We start from the raw sequence: 22,502 nt of genomic DNA, 5'->3' as shown, positions 1-22,502 counted from the left end.
GCTCTCGCGCGAGCTCGGTTTACCCTTTTCCTCCACCTTCCCCGCACACAGGCCAATGGAAGAGCGGAAAGCTAGGTGGACCCGGCCCTTGATTGGAAAAACTTGGAGATTGACAAGATCTCACGCCCAATCAGAACCGCAACTCGCCTTAGCGCTAATGGATCCCTGCCTCTTACTTGAGGGAGATGGGTGGCTTATAGGTCTAGGATAGTTCAGGTTGAGGGGAGGCGGGTGGTTCAGCATCCCCGAGATGAGAGCGGCAAGAAGAGAGGCATTTAATGGGGAAAAAAAGAGGGTCGAGATGGAGTAGGGGGCAGAAACCGGGAACGAAGGACTTTCCTGAGTGACATCTGCCACGTACTGCTTCGGAGGCGACACGGGACCACGACTGCTCACGTGACTTTTGCGCGTAGCTCAATTATGGGGCTGGCCAGGGGCGGTGCCCGAGGGAAAGGGGGCGGGGCTAATCCCTGCTCTGGGGACTTCCCGGCTAAGGGAATCGGGGATTTACTGGAGGGGGAAAGGGTTAGCTTTACACTCTCGCTCACTCTGACGCCTCTTTGGTGGGAGCAAAGAAATACCATCCAGCCCTGCCAAAGGCAAGTATGAAGCAAAAGGGTTGACGAAAATGGAAGCAAAAAGGTTGACGAAAATGGAAGCAAAAAGGTTGACGAAAATGAAAGCAAAGTGGAAGAACTGCTTAGCTGCTGAGTGTTTACAGGTAGTGATTTTTATAGGGAAAAATTGTGAAACACGATGCAATGGACTAAAAGATTCCCGGGTGTTTTCAGTGAAAAACCAGCCATAGTCTGGCTCACCTTTCAGGGTATTCTGAATCTATAGGAGCTCTTCATCTTTCTTTGTGGAGCTAGGTGTGGACAAAGAATGTAACCTGCTATTTCAGTAAACAAAGGCTATTGTGGCCGTGGAGCCAATCAGCCTCTGCAGCCACCACAAGTGGTGCATCCTGAGGGGATTCAGGATGGAGAAAAATAGGTTACTGGCCCTAGATGGTTATGGTGCATATCAAAGGAATAATTTTAATAAGCCCAGACTCTTGCATCTTCTCATATGTGGAAAAACACTAAATTCATTGACCTGAGATATCTGGTTTTCTTTAATTAACAGTAATCATTTGATGTTCTGACTACCTGGAATTTTTTTTGAAAAAAACTCCTGTATCTCCTGGCTCCTCTGTTACCTTTTTGGAACAGGCCTTCAGAGCTATCTGAGAGGATGTCTCCTGGGTTTAAACCCTCAATAAGTACAACAAATAAAACATAGTTTTCAACTTACAGCTTGTGTGTATTTTTTTCAGTCAACATCTGTTCAACTCTAAATGTAGGTAACAGATAGCAAGAAGTACTCGTGTCCATTGAACTTCATATTGAATCCCCCTCCTTGGAAAACGCCATTTTGCAGCCATTTGTAAATCCATTTCCCAATCCTGATTTGAACAATGTAAGTGGGTACATTACAATGTGCTTTAAACCAGTTCTAAGATTTTACTGGTCCCGTCGTTAATTAATGAGTAAACAAAATCTTTGACACATGTTCATTTTGTATTTGTATGAGACATGACTTTTACCTTTTTAAGAAAATATATCGTTTCACTCTTTGGAGAGTACTCTTCCTTTTAGGGAACAGAAATGCCTTCCCCTTTGCTATTCTTAGCTGAAAACCACAGTGAATTCATTGTAAAGTTTATTGCATTGGCATGGCTTCAATGAACACTGCCTGAAATTATATATTGATTTGTAGATTATTTATCTCCCCCACTAAAATATAAATTCTAGAAGAGCAGAGACTTTGTTTATTTCTGCAACACTGAAGGAATTGTCTGTGGACAATTATCCTGGTTTGGATAATACTCTCAAACTATCTAGGAGGCCATAGTTAAGCCAAGCTACACTGAAGAATGGAATGGGGTGGTAGAAGTTTAACTCAGAATGAATTATGATGTTTCTCCACTTGGTAGGGAGAAGACTAATAATACCCACACACACACCAAAAAAAAAAAAAAAAAAATTCCATAGCCTTTACTGAGTTCTATGCATGGACCCCATCACTTTGTTTTGAATCATTTCATCCTTAAAACAACTCTATAAGGCAACCACTTGTACATAATTTAACTCCACAAAGAAGTTAAATTACATGTCCAAGGTTAGAAGGCCAGTATGTGTCAGAACTTAGATTAAAACCTACCACACCGATGGTTTCCAATCTTGTGGCACACTAGAATCACCTAAGGATCTTTAGAAACCACTGCTACCTAGCTACTACCCCCAGACATTATGATTTAATTGTTATGGGGTCAGACCTGGGCATTCAAACTCTCCAGGTGATTTTTTTTTTTCCACTGAAGAATTTACTGGGGCTCTTTGACCTGTGAATATAAGTCTGAGCTTACAGAGCAATGTGGGGTTTCCTAGCTCGCTGAGCGTGAGCTTTCCTACACAGTCATCAGGATGTACAGCACTGGGGGTGATGACCAACACTGGACAGATGTGGACCCCCTGCCCAGGTGCAGTTGCCTCTCCCTGCTCTCTCTGCCCAACCAGCTATCCCTGGGGCAGAAGACAGCTCTGTGTGCCTCCAGTCATTCTGGAGGCTAACTCTGGGTATGTCCAGGTATGTCTTTGTGTCCTCTGGGACCTGCCAATTGGTAATAACATCTCCCCTGTCCATGCCTTGTTTGCAGTCACCAGCCCTACCTTGGGGTAGCACAAGAATGGACTTGCCTTTCAGAGTGAAGATGACAGAACCAGCTAAAAGTTCTTTTTTTAAATTTTTTTTTAAATTGAGGTATAGTTGTTTCACAATGTTGTGTTAGTTACTACTGTACAGTGAAGTGAATCAGCTATATGTATACATATATCCCCTCTTTTTTTGGATTTCCTTCCCATTTAGGTCACCACAAAAGCTCTCCAGGGGATTCTAATGACCAGCATTATGTTATTCTGTCTTGATATAAAATGTGGCAGACAAAAATAAATACAATACAATCAAACAAAAATAATAAGATAGAATAGAAACATAAGATGGGGGAAAGTTACCTGGTTTATCTAGATGAGCCAAAATCAATCCATATTCCAAATTAAATATATTTAACATGGCATCACATCAGCTCTTAAGGTCTGCTTTCCCTGTGCTAGGACTCTGTGTAATGGACCATGAGATGGTGGCTAAGTGTCAATCACCAGAGAACATACATACTGTTGATTAAGGGGGAAAAATATGATTATGGAAGTTTTGTCTGAATAATTTTTATCTAATATGCACACCATTTTGGAGGAGAAAATAATTTTAAGGTATTATTAGCAGCTTATCTTTTTTTTTGGTTATTTCTGGGAGAAAATCATAGAAACATCCACAGTATAAGAAATTAGGGCAAATTTGGAGCCCTTCAAATAGCAAAGTTTAACCTACTTTTCTCTTTTAAATAATGGCTTCAGCTTATTCACATGCCTTTAGCACATTTTTTTTTTGAGTTTTGCAATTTATCGAAACCTCATACATACATTGTTTGGCTGTAGAATTCTAAAATCATATTTTTTTCCAAAAACGTCTTTATCCCATATCACCGAGTAATGATTTATAGCAAAGGAATACACAAGTCACTCAATTTGCTTCTCAGTGTGTTATACAGAATTATTTGCTCATTTGGTAAACATTACCTCATCTACTTCTTCACCTTCTTCATCATCATTATCGTCGTCGTCTTCAATAGCTTCTCCAGTAAAGTCTAACACCGATTTTAGGATTATATGCTCACGTAAAAAGTGACCAATTTCAAAGTCCGCAGCAAGGATAGCTTCAGCAGCATCATCCAGGTCTCCACTCTCAGGAACTTCAGGAGGAGCAAAAAAATTAAAGAGTCACTAGAAACTGTTTTGGTCACAGTACGAACTGTTCCACGTCCCTTGTGTTTCTGCTGCTTCTTAATGGTTTTCAAAGTGACATCATTCTTCCCTTTTTTCCTATCTGTCTGGCACCCTGTACGACCCATCATTTCTGGTCTATCAAAAGAAAAAGGATGAGAATCCTCTGGTTCTGACCTCATCCTATGTGTCTTTGTCAACACTTCATTTGTGAATTACTCATTGGGTTCAAAGTGAAATTCTAAGACAAAACTCATAGGCTGACCAGCATCTGAGAACTTCACTTTAATATCTTTCAAGTGCTTCAGAAAAGGTTCATCATGTTCCTGGACCATATCGCTGAGCAATTCTTAAAAACGGTCAACCAAAAGTCAGGAATTCCCTTGGGGTCTTCTTTTTCTTTATCCTTTTTCTCATCTTCAATCTTGGCCTTTTCTTTTAGCTTCTCTGAAATTTCATCTTCCTCATCTGGTTTCCATTCATGTTCTTCTTCTTTAGGTTCATAAATGGCATTAATGATCTCAAATCTCTTATCAAATAGAGGCTGATAGAGAACAGCATACTTTTTTTTTAATATCTTTATTGGAGTATAATTGCTTTACAATGGTGTGTTAGTTTCTGCTGTATAACAAAGTGAATCAGCTATACATTTACATATATCCCCATATCTCCTCCCTCTTGCGTCTCCCTCCCTCCCTCCCTATCCCACCCCTCTAGGGGTTCACAAAGCACCGAGCTGATCTCCCTGTGCTATGCGGCTGCTTCTCACTAGCTAGCTATTTTACATTTGACAGTGTATATATGTCCATGAGAACAGCATACTTTCTTTCAAGATCATGAACTTCCTCATAGAACTTGGCTTCTATCTGTGCCCATTTAACTTGAAGGTTTTTGAGAGCATTCACGCATCTTTTAACTACCCTAGGCAAACTTTCAATGTATCCTGTTGGTGTTTCTACCAGACCATCAGGTCTTTCTTGAAGGGCTGCAAGAATCTGAGGATTTTGCATCACCTGAACAGTCAGCTAACGCGCTTTGATTTTTGTTTCTTCACCAGTTTCTTCTACTTCTTCAACATCATCCAAATCTTGACCAAGTTCAGACTGTTCTTTGTTGTCGATGTCTGCCATGTTGTATGAATGCCAAAAAGATTAGCAGCTTATCTTTTGCGTGGTACCGGGAAGGGTGAGGGCGGCGGGGCAGCCATCTGGTACCGGCTCGCAGCATCCTGACGGCGAGTGCTCCTTAGCCCCCGACCCTGTCATGGCTTGATTCCTGCAGCTCTCCGGACCCCAGTAACCATTTTCTCTCCCCGCCCATTTTTTCCCCCTCAGAACAACAGTTCTTTCCTCTGATGTGACTTTAGCACATCTTTATTGATATACCATGTGATGGGGATACGAGAATGAACAAGGCAAACAATGTGCCTTCCCCCGTAGTTTTTTATAGTCTGGAGGGGAAAAGATAGATAGTCGTCCATCATGGTCACTATGGTAGACACGCTATCTGCTATCACAGGGTAATAAAGGGTGTTATGGGAGCACGGAACAAGAATACCTAACCTATCAGGATGGGTTTCCCAGGGGAAGTGATACCTAAGCTGATAGTAGAAGGAAACTAGGCTGGGGACAGAGAAAGCCTGAACCAAGTCAGAGGCAATACTATGGAAAAAGTGTAGTGGAGAGAGAGGGAGCACAGAGTAGGGGATGCTTGTGCAGCAGAAATGGTGTCTGCCCTGCCAGGGGCTACATTACCTAGCATCCGTTTTCCAGCATCCCTTCTGTCAAGGTGGCTGACTGAATAGTTATTACCAACGGAATATGAGCAGAAATGACGTGAGTCAAGCAGGACCAGGGCTTTTAAGGAGGGTGGGATAGTTCCCCCCATAATATCTTTGCTATCCTTTTCCCTCTTTCTCCGCTGGCTGAATTCAGAGAACTCTGAGGCCCTGGGGCACGGCAGAGTCACCAGATAGAGCCTGCGCACTTGAATCGCCAAATAAGGGGAAGCCACAAGATGACACTGGATGGTAACACAAATAAGAAGTAAGTGTTAATGGGATAAATCAATACTGTTCGGGAGTTTTTTTTTTTTTATAGCAGCTAGCATATCCCAATCTGAAAGAAATTTGGTACAATTAGAGAAATGTGGGGTTGGGAGAGGAATGGGAAGAGAAGGGTAAGAGCTGGGGTCAGACAGGAAAGTTTGAACCAGATCAAGAAGACCTGAAAAGTGTAGGGGAAAGTTGGGAAAGGTTTTGGCATGGACCCAAAAGCCAACTGGGTACACTGTCTAACTCACCTTTCTGGATTATCTGATTCTAAAGTCTCTGTGCTTTTCTTTGTCTTTGGAGCTATTTAAAACTCATAAATTATAGGTAACTGTTAGTTATTTTTATTCAGTAGATATGATTGACAGAGTTGATGACAGAAGGGTTGAGACTGGGAAACAGAGAGAGGAGTCAGAAATGGCTTCTAGAGTTCTGGCTTGAGCAACTGATTAGGTGCATACTAGCTGGGGTCTGGGAGTGGAAGACAAGGTGTAACCAGGGAACGGGCATGTTGAATTTGTTATGGTTAAAGGCTCTCCAAGAGTCTTGTCGACTTAGCAACAGGATAAGTGGGCTTAAAGCTCAAGAGTGAGATCTGAGCTGGTGATATTTATGGGAGAGTCGTTTTGTAAATGTCACAGTTGGGAGAAGGTAAAATGAGAAAAGAAAAGGGTCTGTCACAGAACCCTGAAAAACACCAACATTTATGAGATGGACAGTGGCAGAGAGAACTTCAGAGGAGAATGAGGCGGAGCTGCTAGAGAATACACAGAAAACAAGAGGAGGTGGTTAATTGGAAGCCAGGAAAGAATTTCTAGCACTAAGAACAATTAACGTATAAAATGCTGTAAGAGGTGAGATGGAGGCTGAAAATGCTCGTTGAAATGAACAAGATCTTGGATATCTAGTTAAGAGCAATTTTAGTGGAGAGGTAAGGACTGAAGCCAAGCTGCAGTTGACTGAAGAGTAAGTAGTTAGTGGAGACAACGAGGAGAGACCACATTCTCAGGACGTTTTGTCAAGGAAGGGGGTAAAGGATGAGAGCTGGAGGGAATTCGAGTCCAGAAAGTTTGTTTTATTTTTCTTTTCCTTTAACATGATGGAAACTTGACTATAGTATATGCTGATGGGAAGGTGCCAGTAGAGAGGGAGAGTTTACAGACAGAAAAGAGAGAGAATACTTTCGAAAGAGTTTAAAGGAAACCTACATCAATGGGAAAACATCCTTGTTAGTGGATTAGAAAACGATATTGTTGAAATGGAAATACTCCCCAAATTGATGTACAGATTCAGTGCCATTCCGATCTAAATCTCACCTGTGTTTTTCTAGAGAAATTGGCAGGCTAATTCTAAAATGCATACAGAAATGCAAAGGGGGAGGGATAATTGGGAGATTGGGATTGACATATACATACTACTCTATATAAAATAGATTACCAATAAGGACCTACTCTATAGCACAGGGAACTCTACTCAGTGTTCTATAATGGCCTATATGGGAAAGGAATCTAAAAAAGAGTGGATATAGGTATATGTATAACTGATTCACTTTGCTGTACACCTGAAACTAACACAATATTGTAAATCAACTATACTCCAGTAAAAATTATATTTAAAAAAAAAGAAAGAATAAAAATGCAAGGGACTCAGAATAGCCAAAACATTCTTGCAAAAGAGCAGGGTTAGTGGAGTTCCAGTTTTCACATTTTACTACAAAGCTATATAGTCAAGAGGGTGTGGCACTGGTATAAGGCTAGACATGTGGGTCAATAGAATAGAATTGCGAGTTCAGAAGTAAACCTTTATATTTATGGTCAACTGATCTTTGATAAAGAAGCCAAGATGTTTTATTTTTTTTTTTTTTTAGCCACGCCGTGCAGCTTGTGGGGACCCCGACCTGGGATTGAACCTGCACCCTCAGCAGTGAAAGCAAAGAGCAGAGTCCTAACCACTGGACCTCCAGGGAACTCCCAAGAAGCCAAGATATTTCAATGGGTTAAAAGAGTTTTTTGAACAAGTAGTACAGGAACAACTGGACATCTACATGCAAAACTATGAATTTGGACTTCTGCCTCATACCATATACAGAAATTAAATCAAAATTGATAAACTCTTGAGTCTTTTAAAGAGAAAACTGGCAAATTAGAAGACTGCAATGATAAATTGAACCAGTACCCAGCACAAAAGAGAGAAAAAATAAGCAGTGATGACATGGAAGGCAGATTAACAAGATATAGGAGCAGATTCCAATTCCTATAAAATGGACTATAAAACAGAGATGATAATAATACTTTTCTGGTGGGTACTGTGAGGATTTCATGAGTTTATTCACATGAAGGCTTTCAACAGGGCCTAGTGTCAGCATTCAATAAATATTAGCTATAACTGATTTGAAATTTATTTGTGTAAGTAGTATGAGGTAGAAAGCTAATGATATTTTTAATATAGACTGTTTAAATTATGTTAGCGCCTGGAAGAAGGTTTCTTACGTCTGTTCTAAGCTTCCCGGCAGATTTTTTTTCCTTGTTTTAATATTTCCCTGCAGATACTTATAATCCCATTTCTACCTCCTCCCTACTCCCACCCCAGCTAATATTATTTCATTACATGTTATTTTTTTTAACATCTTTATTGGGGTATAATTGCTTCACAATGTTGTGTTAGTTTCTGCTGCATAACAAAGTGAATCAGCTGTATGCATACATATATCCCCACATCCCTTGCCTCTTGCATCTCCCTCCCTCCCTCCCTATCCCACCCCTCTAGGTGGTCACAAAGCACGGAGCTGATCTCCCTGTGCTATGCGGCTGCTTCCCACTAGCTATCTGTTTTACATTTGGTGGTGTATATGTGTCCATGTTACTCTCTCACTTCGTCCAAGCTTACCCTTCCACCTCCCCATGTCCTCAAGTCCATTCTCTATGTCTGTGTCTTTATTCCCGTCCTGCCACAAGGTTCATCGGAACCATTTGTCTTTCTTAAGATTCCACATATATGTGTTTGTGTTAGCATACGGTGTTTGTTTTTCTCTTTCTGACTTACTTCACTCTGTATGACAGATTCTAGGTCCATCCACCTCACTACAAATAACTCAATTTCATTTCTTTTTAGGGCTGAGTAATATTCCATTGTATGTATGTGCCACATCTTCTTTATCCATTCATCTGTCGATGGACACTTAGGTTGCTTCCATATCCTGACTATTATAAATAGTGCTGCAGTGGACATTGTGGTACATGTCTGTTTTTGAATTATGGTTTGCTCAGAATATATGCCCAGTAGTGGGATTGCTGGGTCATATGGTAGTTCTATTTTTAGTATTTTAAGAGACCTCCATACTGTTCTCCATAGTGGCTGTATCAATTTACATTCCCATGAACAGTGCAAGAGGGTTCCCCTTTCTCCACACCCACTCCAGCATTTACTGTTTATAGATATTTTGATGATGGCCATTCTGACCGGTGTGAGGTGATACCTCATTGTAGTTTTGATTTGCATTTCTCTAATGATTAGTGACGTTGAGCATCCTTTCATGTGTTTGTTGGCCATCTGTATATCTTCTTTGGAGAAATGTCTTTTTAGGTCTTCTGACCATTTTTCAATTGGGTTGTTTGTTTTTTTGATGTTGAGTTGCATGAGCTGCTTGTGTATTTTGGAGATTAATCCTTTGTCAGTTGATTCGTTTGCAAATATTTTCTCCCATTCTGAGGGTTGTCTTTTTTTATGATTTCCTTTGCTGTGCAAAAGCTTTTAAGTTTCATTAGGTCCCATTTGTTTATTTTTGTTTTTATTTCCATTTCTCTAGGAGGTGGGTCAAAAAGGATCTTTCTGTGATTTATGTCATAGAGTGTTCTGCCTATGTTTTCCTCTGAGAGTTTTATAGTGTCTGGCCTTAAATTTAGGTCTCTAATCTATTTTGAGTTTATTTTTGTGTATGGTGTTAGGAAGTGTTCTAATTTCATTCTTCTACATGTAGCTGTCCAGTTTCCCCAGCACCACTTATTGAAGAGGCTGTCTTTTCTCCATTGTATATTCTTGCCTCCTTTATCAAAGATAAGGTGACCATATGTGTATGGGTTTACTTCTGAGCTTTCTATCCTGTTCCATTGATCTGTATTTCCATTTTTGTGCCAGTACCATACTATCTTGATTACTGTAGCTTTGTAGTATAGTCTGAAGTCAGGGAGCCTGACTCAAGATTGCTTTGGCTATTCCAGGTCTTCTGTGTTTCCATACAAATTGTGAAATTTATTGTTCTAGTTCTGTGAAAAATGCCATTGGTAGTTTGATAGGGATTGCATTGAATCTGTAGATTGCTTTGGGTAGTATAGTCATTTTCACAATGTTGATTCTTCCAATCCAAGAACATGGTATATCTCTCTATCTGTTTATATCATCTTTAATTTCTTTCATCAGTGTCTTAGTTTTCTGCATATAGATCTTTTGTCTCCTTAGGTAGGTTTATTCCTAGGTATTTTATTCCTTTTGTTGCAGTGGTAAATGGGAGTGTTTCCTTAATTTCTCTTTCAGATTTTTTGTCCTTAACGTATAGGAATGCAAAGATTTCTGTGCATTAATTTTGTATCCTGCTACTTTACCAAATTCACTGATTAGCTTTAGTAGTTTTCTGGTAGCATCTTTAGGATTCTCTGTGTATAATATCATGTCATCTGCAAACAGTGACAGTTTTATTTCTTCTTTTCCAATTTGGGTTCCTTTTATTTCTTTTTCTTCTCTGATTGCTGTGGCTTAAACTTCCAAAACTATGTTGAATAATAGTGGTGAGAGTGGGCAACCTTGTCTTGTTCCTGATCTTAGAGGAAATGGTTTCAGTTTTTCAGCATTGAGAACAATGTTGGCTGTGGGTTTGTCATATATGGCCTTTATTATGTTGAGGTAGGTTCTATGCCCACTTTCTGGAGAGTTTTTATCATAAATGGGTGTTGAATATTGTTGAAAGCTTTTTCTGCATCTATTGAGATTATCATATGATTTTTATTCTTCAATTTGTTAATATGGTGTATCACATTGATTGGGTTGCATATATCAAAGAATCCTTGCATTCCTGGGATAAACCCCACTTGATCATGGTGTATGATCCTTTTAATGTGCTGTTAGATTCTGTTTGCTAGTATTTTGTTGAGGATTTTTGCATCTATGTTCATCAGTGATATTGGCCTATAGTTTTCTTTTTTCGTGACATCTTCATCTGGTTTTGGTATCAGGGTGATGGTGGCCTCGTAGAATGATTTTGGGAGTGTTCCTCCCTCTGCTATATTTTGGAAGAGTATGAGAAGGATAGGTGTTAGCTCTTCTCTAAATGTTTGATAGAATTCACCTGTGAAACCATCTGGTCCTGGGCTTTTGTTTGTTAGAAGATTTTTAATCACAGTTGTGATTGGTCTGTTTATATTTTCTGTTTCTTCCTGGTTCAGTCTTGAAGGTTGTGCTTTTCTAAGAATTTGTCCGTGTCTTCCAGGTTGTCCATTTTATTGGCATATAGTTGTTTGTAGTAGTCTTTTATAATCCTTTGTGTTTCTGCAGTGTCAGTCATTACTTCTCCTTTTTCATTTCTACTTCTGTTGACTTGAGTCTTCTCCCTTTTTTTCTTGATAGGTCTGGCTAATGGTTTATCAATTTTGTTTATCTTCTATGAGAGCCAGCTTTTAGTTTTATTGATCTTTGCTATTGTTTCCTTCATTTCTTTTTCATTGATTTCTGATCTGATCTTTATGATTTCTTTCCTTCTGCTAACTTTAGGGTATTTTCTTCTTTCTCTAATTGCTTTAGGTATAAGGTTAGGTTGTTTATTTGAGATTTTTCTTGTTTCTTGAGGTAGGATTGTATTGCTATAAACTTCCCTCTTAGAACTGCTTTTAACTTTTGCTTGTCTGTAAAGGTTTTAATTTCTCCCTCGAATCTGAATGAGATCCTTTCTGGGTAGAGTAATCTTGGTTGTAGGTTTTCCCCTTTCATCCCTTTAAATATGTCCTGCCACTCCCTTCTGGCTTGCAGAGTTTCTGCTGAAAGATCAGCTGTTAACCTTATGGAGATTCCCTTGTATGTTTTTTGTTGCTTTTCCCTTGCTGCTTTTAATATTTTTTGTTTGTATTTAATTTTTGATAGTTTGATTAATATGTGTCTTGGCATGTATCTCCTTGGATTTATCCTGTATGGGACTCTCTGTGCTTCCTGGACTTGACTGACTATTTCCTTTCCCATGTTAGGGAAGTTTTCAACTATAATCTCTTCAAATATTTTCTCAGACCCTTTCTTTTTCTCTTCTTCTTCTGGGACCCCTATACTTCGAATGTTGGTACGTTTAATGTCGTCCCAGAGGTTTCTGAGACTGTCCTCAATTCTTTTAATTCTTTATTCTGTTCTGTGGTAGTTATTACCACTATTTTATCTTTCAGGTCACTTATCCGTTCTTCTGCCTCAGTTATTCTGCTATTGATTCCTTCTAGAGAATTTTTAATTTCATTTATTGTGTTGTTCATCATTGTTTGTTTGTTCTTTAGTTCTTCTAGGTCCTTGTTAAACGTTTCTTGTATTTTCTCCATTCTATTTCCAAGATTTGGGATCATCTTTACTATCATTACTCTGAATTCTTTCTCAGGTAGACTGCCTATTTCCTCTTCATTTGTTTGGTCTGGTGGATTTTTACCTTGCTCCTTCATCTGTTGCATATTTCCCTGTCTTCTCATTTTGTTTAACTTACTGTGTTTGGGGTCTCCTTTTCGCAGGCTGCAGGTTCATTGTTCCCATTGTTTTTGGTGTCTGCCCCAGTGGGTGATGTTGGTTCAGTGGCTTGTGCAGGCTTCCTGGTGGAGGGGACTGGTGCCTGTGTTCTGGAGGGTGGGACTGGATCTTGTCTTTCTGGTGGGCCACACCGCATCTGGTGGTGTATTTTGGGGTGTCTGTGAACTTAGTATGATTTTAGGCAGCCTCTCTGCTAATGCATGGGGTTGTGTTCCTGTCTTGCTAGTTGTTTGGCATGGGGTGTCCAGCACTGGAGCTTGCAGACCGTTGGATGGAACTGGGTCTCAGTGTTGAGCTGGAGATCTCTGGGAGAGCTCTCGCCGATTGATATTACATGGGGCTGGGAGGTCTGTGGTGGTCCGATGTCCTGAACTCGGCTCTGCCACCTTGGAGGCTCATGCCTGACACCAGGCCTGAGCACCAAGACCCTGTCAGCCACATGGCTCAGAAGAAGAAGGAGAAAAAAAGAAAGAAAAAAAAATTTTTAATCAAAAATTTAAAATAAAATAAATTATTAAAATTAAATAAAATTTAAAAAGCAGGGAGCAACCAAACCAATAAACAAATCAACCAGTGATAACAAGTGCTAAAAACTGAACTGAGATAAACATAAAAATCATTACATGTTATTTTAATTTGACCTTTCACACCATAATTTTTGGTTAAAATGTGGTCTTCTATATTATACTTCTTTATCAACTTTAACCATAGCATTCTTGAAGGGAATAATTTTTAAAGACTTCTACCAAGGAAAATCTGACCGTCAATAAAAGCATTTAGGGCTTCCCTGGTGGCGCAGTGGTTGAGAGTCCGCCTGCCGATGCAGAGGACACGGGTTCGTGCCCCGGTCCAGGAGGATCCCACATGCCGCGGAGCGGCTGGGCCTGTGAGCCATGGCCGCTGAGCCTGCGCGTCCGCAGCCTGTGCTCCGCAGCGGGAGAGGCCACAACAGTGAGAGGTCCGCGTACCGCAAAAAAAAAAAAAAAAGCATTCAGAGCAGATGAATGAATCTGTAATATGATGTATTCATTACTTCCCAGAAATAAAAGGATTAGTGAAACATCAATTCAAATCCTTACTAGACTCCTCATTAGACTATCTTATCAGTTCTGAGACATCTGGAAACTATAGCTGGAATATTCAAGATAGTCTGTCCACACATCCTCTTCATAAAGCAAACATTGTTTTGGCTGGAAATACTCCGTAATAAAATAGAAACCAGCTGCTTTCCTTTAATATTCTATTGAAATATTTCAAAAAGAACTTCATTTCATTTTCTCAAATCATTCCCATAACCATCGCCTCAAATGTTTTTTTTCTTATAAATTCTTGATGGCATGTGAATCTTTAAAAAGTCCCACTTGGCACATTTTGTGGTTTTGTTGAAATGTTTGCCTTTTAATCACGCAGGATGGAGGCTTCAAAACAACACAACTACTTTATAGAAATAATTAGTGGTCTGCCCAAAGCCTGCAGTTCCATAGAATTGTTATTCCCTTAATATGTATAGTACTTAAGGAATTTATTATATACCTGAAAGAAGTTTAACGGAGATAAAGAAATTTGGAAATTTGTTTTTGTTTTTGTTTTTTGGCCATGCTGTGCAGCTTGTGGGATCTTAGTTCCCCAGCCAGGGGTTGAACCCAGGCCCCAGCAGTGAAAGCACCAAGTCCTAGCCACTGGACCGCCAGGGACTTCCCAGAAATCTGGAAATTTGAATTCTGCTTCATAGAGGAGTTTATTAGTAAAAGTCAGTAGAACATTTAAGCTATGTTATAAATTAATTTCTTTTCCCCTCCTCCCCAAAATTGTGCTTTGGAATAAGGAAAAATACGAAAGAAAATGCACTAACTAAGGGCAAACAACAGTGGGAAATAATCTATAACAAACTGAATGATATCTTTGCTATCAAAATGTATCACAGAAATTCAGGGACTTCCCTGACGGTCCAGTGGTTAAGACTCTGCGCTTCCCCTGCAGGGGACACTGGTTCGATCTCTGGTTGGGGAACTAAGACCCTGCATACCCTGCATGCCTCCCCCACAAAAAAAGGAAAATCACAGAAATTCATAAGTAAATGTAAAACAATGCCAATCTTCTTGATAATTTTTTATTTTGAAAAATAGTTATTTTTCATAAAATTATGTTGTCTATGTTAACATCTAATGGATTTATTATTGTTATTTTTAAATCAATGTATAAATATTTTAATTTTTAAAATAAATTTATTTATTTTTATTTATTTATTTTTTGCTGCATTGGGTCTTCGTTGCTGCATTGGGTCTTCGTTGCTGCACGCGGGCTTTCCCTAGTTGTGGCAAGCGGGGGCTACTCTTCATTGCAGTGCACAGGCTTCTCATTGAGTTGGCTTCTCACTGCAGCGGCTTCTCTTGTTGTGGAGCACAGGTTCTAGGTGCACAGGTTCTAGGTGCACAGGCTCAGTAGTTGTGGTGCCCGGGATTTGTTACTCTGTGGCCTGTGGGATCTTCCCGTACCAGGGCTTGAACCCTTGTCCCCTGCATTGGCAGGTGGATTCTCAACCACTGGGCGACCAGGGAAGTCCCCCTAATGAAGCTTCAATCTCTTTACTCTCATGAAAACAGAAGGCAATCAGGCCTTGAAATATTTCTACCGCAATTTAATTATTCACCTCCAGTCCCTCAAGGTATTCCTTGTCTCCTAATATTGGTAATTATCTCCTTTAGCCAAATAAAAATGTGTGATTTTTATTTGTAATTGCTCCAGGTATTAGAAGGAGTAATTGTTAAGTGTTGCCCAAGTACCGTGAAGATGAAAAATGCTACGTAATTATCACCGTGGGAAAATGACTTTCCATGCACTTAGCTGAAATCACTACCTGGGCTTATGGAGTTAAATCTGAACCTTCAGGACTTCTGGGATGAACACGGTGACGTAGGTTTAGCATCTGTCTGGTTTTTCTCAAGTCATGCAAAAGCATCAAGAAGGATGGCCAAATCAATGGACTTTTGTTCAGCAAAATTGGGAGCAGATCCACAACCTTCAAAATATGAATCGGAGCTGCTAAGAGCAGCTGAGATCAGACAGAAGCCAGAACGAAGGAGGTGGTGATGCGATGGGAGGCCCAATCAGCAGCAGCATCGTCCAGGAAGCATCAGCAAACATAAGCCTCCGAAGATGAGGGCGTCACCTTGAAGAGAAGGCGTGCGTCTCCTCTTATCCGTGGACTTGGGTAGCAGGACTGGAGGTAGGAGTCCTCCCGGAACCTGATTTATTTCAGAGTAGAAGAGGAAGGGGTCTACACAAATAATTAAACAGAGAAGCCATAGGCATTAGTCTGCTAGGGCTGCCGTAAAGTACCACAAACTGAGTGGCTTAAACAACAGAAATTTGTTGTCTCATGGGTCTGGTGGCCAGAGGTCTGAAATCGAGGTGTCTGGAGGGCTGGTTCCTTCCGAGGGCTACGAGGGAGAATCTGTTCTGTGCCTCTTGCATAGTTGCTGGTGATTGCTGGCGATCTTTTGGACACAGGGCAGTGGGCTTCTCAGGAGATATACTTTCCAGCAGAGCACAGAGCAGGCAGACCCAAGGAGGGGGCCACTGGCCCTTCCTGGAGACCCAGTTTCTATTGATGCAGCAAAGCTGAACAGACAATTCACACCAAGGTAATAGCAACTTAAGTACCCTCACCTCCTTGTTGGCCTTTTAAAAAAAGGGAGCCAGGGTGGGTGCTACTTAACTCCGTTGGAATTAAGCTACCATGGTAAAATTTTAGTACAATTTTTAGATAAATCTTCCCCTCTGGAAAGGCATCGGGGGGGCACTTGGAAAAGCTGTCACTACTTTGGTCCCTTACATCACGTAACTGGTTAGAGAAATGGGAGGTGGCAAGTGGCCCCGGTAAGCATGGTGGAGAGCTGGCTCCAGTGAGCCTGCTGGACGGCACTTGCAAGGGGCCAGCCGGCCATGACGGAGTGACACAGCGGAAGATGCCAAGGGAATCTGCATGAATGCTGAACATGGCTTTCCTGTCATGCTGGTGCCCTCCTTCTTCAGGCGCTTCACCAGGCCCGTCACCAGCCTTCCTACCCTCTGTCACTGGCAACAGGCCCAGCCAGTGACTGCCAGCAGTAGAGAGGAAGGGGAGGGATATGGGCATTGAACAGCCATCCTCCCCGGCCGGCCCAGCCCACCGGGATCTACTCTTCCTCTGAGCTCCCCTGCCTTGACCACCGTGGCCAGGGCTTCCATGACGCACAACTCCAGAGGACGCCACTCACTTGCAGACCCAGGCTGGTTTTGTTCAATATCTGTGTATGAGTTTGTCTTACCACCTCGGCTAGACAGCTCCTGGTGGGCCAGGACAGATTTGTGAATCATTTTATACACCAAACCACCTAGCGCTAAGCCCAGCCCGATAAATATTTGCTGATGGATGGGCAATCCAGAAAAGGGGTCATTGACCCTGAATCACAGATAAATGCACAGTTTAGTCTTGTAAGAGCATCTATTTTAGAGCTCTGCAAACCTGATTCTGCCCAGCTTTGGCATCTGGTACAGCTATTAGTCATTCAGAAATGTGACCTTTCCTGACACAGGGTGTCTCCGAGCAGGAGTGTGACTTGACGCACAGCAGCTTTCTGCCCGTGCTAAGGTCAGTTTCCTCTTCCCTAAAAGGGTTCAGTTTTGAGCAGGGATTTCACGAGCCACAGGGAGAGCTGACGCACTCTGCAAAGCTCTGAGTGGGGTTTGGATTAGTCATGGTTATAACCGCTGTTTATGCAACCTTGGAGCAGGCCCAGGCTCACATTTCTCCCAGAGGCCCATGGTACTTCTCCCTGTGATTTTTTTCTCTATTTTTTTGAAGCATGGGACCTCAAAACCACACTTGAATACTTGTCCTCTAATGTAAGAGTTTGAGCAGCTAAATGATACCTTATTGGGCCCTTTCAAGCCTGCCCACCTTCCATCGGGCAACGAACACACAGTAAAAACACTTTCAGACACTTTCACAGCACTGTCTGTGTGCTGGGCTGCCCTGCTGGAATCAATTGTAAGTGGGTGAAAAACAATGGGAAAAAAACAAACAAACAAAAGCAAAGATGCTGAACTGAGAATTAGAGGGCCGGTGTTTTAGTCAGTAGCTTGTTGCACGGCCTTGAGCCGATTACTCCCCTGTGCTCCATGTTTCCATTTGCACGGTGGAGCACAGAGGAGCGTGCTCCGCCCCTGCCATCCACAGGGCGCCTGTTCTGAGCCATGTGTCCCTCTGGGAATGAGAAGTAGGAGGGTGGGATGGGGCAGGCCAGCACCAAGCCCCCCTAGCCCTTCCCTGGTGCCCTTGGCATGCATGACTGGGGGTGGGAATGTCATCTGTGGCCACAGGACAGAGGTGGCTATGTTTTTCCAGGTCAGAGACTGAGTTTGGGATTGTTCTTATGACACAGTCCCCAAGCTCTCTGGTTCCTAAACTAATTATTAAGACCAATAAATTGATTCTTCTTTTCTAAGAATGCCAGTCTCCAAATGCCCAGGGGTGAGAGGGCAGCCTTTAGTGGCTCCAGCTGCCTGGGAGGGCAGCAGGGACCCAGCACCATCCCAGGAGACATGGGCTTGGCTTGGGTTCCAGTTATACCCTCAACTCACAGAGTGACCTTGAGGGAGTTCCTTCCCCTCCTAGGGCCTCGGTTTTCCCATCAGTGCAATGAGGGGGTGGACTGTGGGAACCCCAGGGTTTCTTTTGACTCGGAGGTTTAAGGATCTGTTTGCCTTTCCTTCTCCATCAGGCCTTTTTTCTTCCTTGCTTCTCCATCTTCTCAGTCTTCTAATTCCTTTCCCCATTCTTGCTGGAGATCTTTTTCTGGCTGATCTTGGCTGTTTCACTGATATGGGCCTGTTTTCTCAGTGGGCAATGAGAGTTTGACTAAGAGGCTCTAAAGGCTCACCCAGCTCTGATGCTCTGGTCATCCTGCGATCCCATGGTGTAAAGTCCCATCTGGTGCACAGCCGGGATGGTGCTGGATAATCTGTGCTGGGCCCCTCCATTCACCCATCGCAGGAGGACTCATCCCTCAGATGCCCCAGCTGCTACCTCACCTACTGGTCCAGACTTCTCAGGAGGACTCCATGGACATGTCTTAGACTGAGGCCAACAGGCAGACTCTGTTGTGATTACTTTTTTAACCTGTCAGCTTGATTTATAGCCTCCACTTATTCAGTCAAACACTAACCTAGGTGTTGCAGTGAAGACATTTTATAGATGTGATTAAAGTCCATGATCAGTGGACTTTAAGTACGATAGATTATCCTCGATAATCTGGGTGGGCCTGAGTCAATTGCTCAAAAAGCCTCAAATGCAGAGCTGAGGCTTCCTGGGGAAGAAGAAATTCTACCTGTAGACAGTAGCTTCCATCCATGCCCCTGAATTCCACCTGCCCTTCTTAATGACCTTCCGTATAGATTTCAGTTTTGCCCAGCGGTGGCTTCTCTTGTTGCAGAGCACAGGCTCTAGGTGCGCGAGCTTCAGTAGTTGCAGCACGTGAGCTCAACAGTTGCAGCACTCAGGCCCCAGAGTGCGCGGGCTTCAGTAGTTGTGGCACACAGGCTCAGTAGTTGTGTCTCGTGAGCTCTAGAGTCCAGGCTCAGTAGTTGTGGCGCACGGGCTTAACTGCTCCGCGGTATGTGGGATCTTCCCAGAGCAGGGATCGAATCCGTGTTCCCTGCATTGGCAGGCGGATTCTTAACCACTGCGCCACCAGGGAAGTCCCTGCTGTGACTTTTAATGGTAGAACCTTCTAAATATATCTTGCTGAGAATGGAATATTCTACCACCCTCACTACTCAATTTAACAGCTATTCTTGAATATCTAAAATGAAGACAAACAGCCAAGCATAACCAAGCATATGAGGCTCCAGGGAATACAAGGATCCTGGGTCTGTGAGCTAAAACAATCCTGCAAATTAGGAGAATCTATGGAATCAGGGGCTGGAAACGGATCTTGGGCAATTGAAACTCAAGTACCCAGAGTTCTTTGCCTTTTTGTTTTTAAGATCTGAGCTTTTAAGCATCTCTCTCTTTATCCTACAAACACAAACTTACCAAATACCTGAAGTATAATTTTTTAAAGTAATAAACAATGCAGATTCCATTAATGTTTGTCCCTGTTGGGTGAGCAGGACAGGTCGACCTTTTTTTGTACAGTTTATAAAATGGAGAATATTGTCCTCTGAAGTCCAAGAGAAACACAATGCACCTAGCAGATCCTTCTGTCAGGGGCTGAGGGGCTAGGAGTGGGCTGGGATGGGGAGTGACGGGGTCCCTACGACAACAATGGATGTCGGTGAAAATTACATAGAAGACAAGCCAAGTTTCCCAGAATCTTCTTCTGCTCTCAGACAATCCCAGGCCATGGGGTTGAGGGCTTGCTGAGCTACAGTGAGCAGGAGACTTTGAAAAGGCTACTGGCCCTCCCTGGTGTGCAGCCTTGAAGCAGGGCGGGACAGCTAGTGTCGAACCTTCTCAGCCCTCACCTGGAGCATGCCGCTCTTCCTCCTTCACTCGTGCATCCATTTTCTTCTTGCTTCGGGCCAGTGCCGACACGCAGAAGGGACTGGCTGCTTCATAACCGGAGCTTCCGATTGCTCAGCCGGCACCCCGCCCTATATCTGGGGCAGCTGTTGAGGGCTTGTCTGGGCCAGGCAGGTGGGCATCAGCACAGGCTGCCAAGAATGAGGCGTGCCCCAGCTGCTCAGCTGGCCTCTTGCAGGCTGCGATGGGGGCACTGACTCATCTTTCTCCTCCCACAGCTTGCAGCCAGGCAAGGAGAGCTCAGCTCAGAGCAAGGAGGGGCATCAGCCCCTTGGGCCTCCTTTCTGCCTTCAAGGCTGGCAGTGAGCTCCCGCTCTGAACACTTCGCAGCTGGTCTCAGCTTTGCCCTCTCGACAAGTCACAGAGACCTCAGCTGGTGGATCTGGGGAGCCGAAGGTTCAGTGTGGTGCAGCTTACCTGGCCTTTTGGGTGGGCTGGGAGATGAGCAGGGGGTGGCGTAGGGGGCATACTCTCAATTTAAACGTGTAACTCACTGGGGGTGATATTTTGGAAAAATATTAATGTGCTTTTCCCTTTCTGAGTATGTATATTTTCTGATTTTCCTGAGGCATTCATTTACATGGATGAGATGAAGATTGTTCTAGAAGGAATGCAGAAAGGAAGAAAGCATTAATATTTACTTTTTGACACTCAAGATCTTCATAGCCTTGTTAAAATATTGAAATACAATAACTGTACATATTCAAAGTGTACAATTTGATGAGTTTTGACCCACATACACATCTGTGAAATGGTCATCACAATCAAGGTAGGGAACCGATTCATCACCCCCAAAAGTTTCCTTGCTCTCCCACCAGTTCCCCAGGCAACCACCAATTTTCTTTCTGTCACTATAGATTTGCATTTTCTAGAAATTTATATACATGGAGTCATAGTACTTACACCTGTTTTGTCTGTTTTCCTTCATTCTGCATAATTCTTTTGGCACTCATCCCTGTCATTGTATGAATCGGTAGGTCATTCTTCTTCACTGCTGAGTAATATTCCATTGTATGACTATCCCACAATATGTTTATTTACCCCTTGGTGAACATTTGATTGTTTCCAGTGTGTGGCTATTATAAATAAAGCTCCCGTGAACGTGTGTGTATAAGTCCTTGTGGGCTATATGCTTTCATTCCTCTTGGGAAAGTTCCTATGAATGGAACGGCTGGGTCGTATCATCAGTCAGTGTATTTTCATCTCTTTAAGAAACTGCCAAGCTGTTTTACGAAGTAGTTGTAATTTTTTCTACTCCTGCCAACAAGGTAGAAGAGGTCCAGTGCTTCACATTCTCACCAAGCCTTACTCTGCTCAGTCTTTATCATTTTAGCCATTCTAGTCCATGCTAATGGGTGCAAAGGGGTATTTAATTATGCTTGCAATTTGCACTACCCTAATGACTAATGACATTCGGAGTAAGATTTGTAGCGAGACATTACTCCACCTAGCCTGGCTATTGCTTGGGAGGATTTTCTACATTCCTTTATACTGAAGCAAAAGACCACTGGTGGCTAAAACATGGGTGTGGCATGTGCATAATGACATACATACACGGATATTCATTGCAGCATTCTTTGTAATAGCAGAACAATGAAAAAGCTAAGTGTCCATTAATAGAGGCCTGGTTAAATAGATTATAGTATTAGGTTCTCCAGAGAATTAGAACCACAGGATGTGGGTATATGTAGAAAGAGATTTATTGTAAGGAATTGGCTCACATGATTGTGGAGGTTTGGTGAGTCCAAAATCTGATGAAGGAGGCTGGCAAGCTGGAAACTCAGGAAAGTTGCAGTTCAAGTCCAAAGGCCGTCAGGCTGGAAACACAGGAAGGAGTCAATGTTGCAGTTCAAGTTCGAAAGCAGTCTGCTTGTAGATTCTCTCTTGCTCAGGAGAGGTCAGCTTTTTGTTCTTTTCAGGCCTTCAACCAACTGGATGAGGCCCACCCACATTATGGAAGGCAATCTGCTTACTCAAAGTATACCATTTTAAATGTAAATCCCATCCAAAACCACCCTCAGGGAAACATCCAGAATAATGTTTGACCAAATATCAGGTCGCCCCATGGCCCACCCAAATTGACACATAAAATTAACCATCACAGGTATGAATGGAATACTATGTAGCCATTAAAAAGGAAAGGTAGGGCTTCCCTGGTGGCGCAGTGGTTGAGAGTCCGCCTGCCGATGCAGGGGACACGGGTTCGTGCCCCGGTCTGGGAAGATCCCACATGCCGCAGAGC

At 42.5% G+C, this 22,502-nt stretch overlaps 1 pseudogene across 1 annotated transcript; it reads right to left on the bottom strand.

Moving 5' to 3' along the window:
- Nucleotides 1-45: 45 nt before the first annotated feature.
- On the bottom strand, nt 46-21,950 carry LOC111174747 (nucleosome assembly protein 1-like 1; annotated as a pseudogene). The gene is made up of 3 exons (XR_016395516.1): nt 21,164-21,950; nt 4,697-20,861; nt 46-4,443 (listed from the first exon to the last, which is right to left on the bottom strand). The product of XR_016395516.1 is annotated as a nucleosome assembly protein 1-like 1 (transcript).
- Between the last annotated feature and the right edge of the window lie 552 nt (nt 21,951-22,502).

This window comes from Delphinapterus leucas, chromosome 13 (genome assembly GCF_059928025.1).
Source record: "Delphinapterus leucas isolate spDelLeu-1000000601 "Yukka" chromosome 13, BTC_Dleu_Yukka2, whole genome shotgun sequence".
Taxonomy (NCBI): domain Eukaryota; kingdom Metazoa; phylum Chordata; class Mammalia; order Artiodactyla; family Monodontidae; genus Delphinapterus; species Delphinapterus leucas.
This window is presented reverse-complemented; position numbering and strand designations above follow the sequence as displayed.